Source organism: Neomonachus schauinslandi, chromosome 2 (genome assembly GCF_002201575.2).
Source record: "Neomonachus schauinslandi chromosome 2, ASM220157v2, whole genome shotgun sequence".
NCBI lineage: Eukaryota > Metazoa > Chordata > Mammalia > Carnivora > Phocidae > Neomonachus > Neomonachus schauinslandi.
Genome location: NC_058404.1, coordinates 32,282,987 through 32,286,229, shown reverse-complemented (window position 1 = coordinate 32,286,229; position 3,243 = coordinate 32,282,987). Strand labels below are relative to the sequence as shown.

At 42.0% G+C, this 3,243-nt stretch overlaps 2 pseudogenes; both read right to left on the bottom strand.

Moving 5' to 3' along the window:
• Positions 1–296: 296 nt before the first annotated feature.
• Positions 297–1,792, bottom strand: LOC110573073 (annotated as a pseudogene).
• A 159-nt stretch (positions 1,793–1,951) lies between these two features.
• On the bottom strand, positions 1,952–2,271 carry LOC110573072 (annotated as a pseudogene).
• Positions 2,272–3,243: the final 972 nt, after the last annotated feature.

The following is a 3,243-nucleotide window of genomic DNA, read 5'->3' as shown; positions in this document are numbered from 1 at the left end:
ACACACTGAGAGAGGGAACATAAACCGGGGGAGTGGGAGAGGGAGAAGCAGGCTTCCTGCTGAGCAGGGAGCCTGATGCGGGGCTTGATCCCCGGACCCTGGCATCATGACCTGAGCCGAAGGCAGACATTTAACGACTGAGCCAGCCAGGTGCCCATCTATGACAGATTTTTGGTCAAGTCATTTCCATTAAAAAGTACTGACTTTAAAAAACTACTAACTTAAAACCGCCACACACACACACACACACACACACAACAAATGGTCCACAAAATATTCTCCTTTCCTTCTGAAGGTTTTATGATGCTTTGTTATCATTAACCAGTCTTTTACTATTAAACTTAAATGGCCAATTGACACAAACAATTCTGAGACCGTCCTTCCACCACGGATTAAGACTGGGGTGGCAGGTATTGGGGAAAATATTCATTTAGCCTTCTGAGCTTTCTGGCCAGACTTGGTGACCTTGCCAGCTCTAGCTGCCTTCTTGTCCACTGCTTTGATGACACCCTCAGCAACCGTCTGTCTCATGTCACAAACAGCAAAACGGCCCAGAGGAGGATAGTCAGAGAAGCTCTCAACACACATAGGCTTGCCAGGAACCATATCAACAATGGCAGCATCACCAGATTTCAGGAACTTGGGACTGTCTTCCAGCTTTTTTCCAGAACGATGATCTATCTTCTCCTTCAGCTCAGCAAACTTGTAAGCAATGTGAGCTGTGTGATAATCCAACACAGATGCATATCCAGCACTGATTTGGCTTGGATGGTTCAGGATAATCACCTGAGCTCTGAAGCCAGCAGCTTCTATTGGTCAGTCATTTTTGCTGTCACCATGTTATCACGATGAGCATCTTTGACAATACATACTTGACATTGAAGCCCACATTGTCCCCAGGAAGAGCCTCACTCAAAGCTTCATGGTGCATTTCAACAAACGTTACTTCAGTTGTAACATTGACTGGAGCAAAGGTGAGCACCATGCCAGGTTTAAGAATACCAGTCTCCATTCGGCCCACAGGGATAGTACCAATACCACCAATTTTGTAGACGTCCTGGAGGGGCAGATGCAAGGGCTTGTCAGCTGGACGAGTTGGTGGCAGAATGCAATCCAGAGCTTTAAGCAATGTGGTTTCACTGGCATTCCCATCTTTATGGGTGACTTTCCATTCCTTGAACCAAGGCATGTTAGCCCTTGGCTCCAGCATGTTGTCACCATTCCAACCAGAAATTGGCACAAATGCTACTGTGTTGGGATTGTAGCCAATTTTCTTAATGTAGGTGCTGACTTCCTTAATGATTTCCTCATGTCTCTTCTGGCTGTAGGGTGGCTCAGTGGAATCCATATTGTGAACATCAACAATTAGTTGTTTTACACCCAGTGTGTAAGCCAGAAGGGCATGCTCACGGATCTGCCTATTCTTGGAGATACCCGCTTCAAATTCACCAACACCAGCAGCAACAATCAGGACAGCACAGTCAGCCTGAGATGTGTCTGTGATCATGTTTTTGATAAAGTCAATGATGGTCACATAATACTTGCTGGTCTCGAATTTCCACAGGGAGATATCAATGGTGATACCATGTTCACATTCAGCTTTTAGTTTATCCAAGACCCAAGCACACTTGAAGGATCCCTTTCCCATCTCAGAAGCCTCCTTCTCAAATTTTTCAATAGTTCTTTTGTCAATCCCACCACATTTGTAAATCAGATGACCAGCCGTAGTAGACTTGCTTGCATCTATGTGTCCAAAGAGGACGATGTTGATGTGAGTTTTTCCCTTTCCCATTTTGCTTTAGGTGTAGTGGTTGTCACTACACCTGTGTTCTGGTGGCAAGCCCGTTGTGAAAAAAGGGATAAGTGTGTTCTTTTTTATTTACTTATTTTTTTTGAAGTGAACATAACCTCAAGATTTTATTGTCTTCATAATATTAACAAAATATGAAGCTTAGAACTGGATCACTTGGCCCTTTCTCTTCTTATCGCCTCCCAGTTCAAAATGCTTGCATCTCTTAATAGCCAGCATTCTCTTAGATCTGCAATTGGGCTCAACACATTCAAGCCTCAGCACAATCTTCTTTGTAGTTTTAGCCTTTTTCCAGAAAATCGGCTTAGTCTGCCCACCATAGCCACTCTGCTTCCTGTCATAATGCTGCTTTCCCTTGGCATAAAGAGAATCTTTGCCCTTCTTGTACTGTGTCACTTTGTGGGGCTGGTGCTTGCCACACTTCTTGCAGAAAGTCTGGCGGTTTTAGGAACGTTCACCATGTTTGCGAGAGCGCTACCGGCAGGGCGAGATAAGTGTACTCTTTTTTTTTTATGTTATGTTAATCACCATACATTACATCATTAGTTTTAGATGTAGTGTTCCATGATTCATTGTTTGTGTTTAACACCCAGGGCTCCATGCAGTAGGTGCCCTCTTTAATACCCGTCACCAGTCTAACCCATCCCCCCACCCCCTCCCCTCTAGAACCCTCAGTTTGTTTCTCAGAGTCCATTGTATTCTTAATCCTCTTCTTTTTCTATCTTTCTACTTCCCAGTGAAAGAAAAACTCATTTTTATCTTTTGCCACTACAAATAATTTCATATTAATCATCTATATACTTATGTTCATATTAACTGAGAATTTTTTCAATGGGAAGTATGACCAGAAGCAGGAATTCAGTGTCAAATGGTATGTTTACTTTTTTTGGCAGGGGGTATGTTTACTTTTATTTGTTTTTCTTTCTTCTTTTCTTAATTTTTTAAAAAAGATTTTATTTATTTATTTGACAGAGAGCACAAGCAGGGGAAGCAGGAGAGGAAGAGGAAGGTTTCCCGCTGAGCAGCGAGCCTGATGTGGGGCCTAATCCCAGGACCCTGGGATCGCGACCTGAGCCGAAGGCAGACTCGCAACTGACAGAGCCACCCAGGCACCCTGGTATGTTTACTTTTAATTGCTCTTGCCAGATTTCTTTCAACATTCTACAAAGATGGTAACAATTTATGTTTTCATCTCCTATCTCTGCTAGCAATAAATACGGTTTTAAAAAATATTTGCTAATCTTAGTGGTATAAAGTTATATTTTGTGGTTATGTTAAAGTGAATTTACCTAATTAGTATTAATTATGTCATTAAAATTTTCTATGCCATGAATTGCCTTTTCCCAGTTTTGCCAACTTTTCTATAGGGTTGTTTGTATTTTTCTTGTATTTTAAAACAATCCTTGTGTATTTCAAATATAAGCACTTAGTTT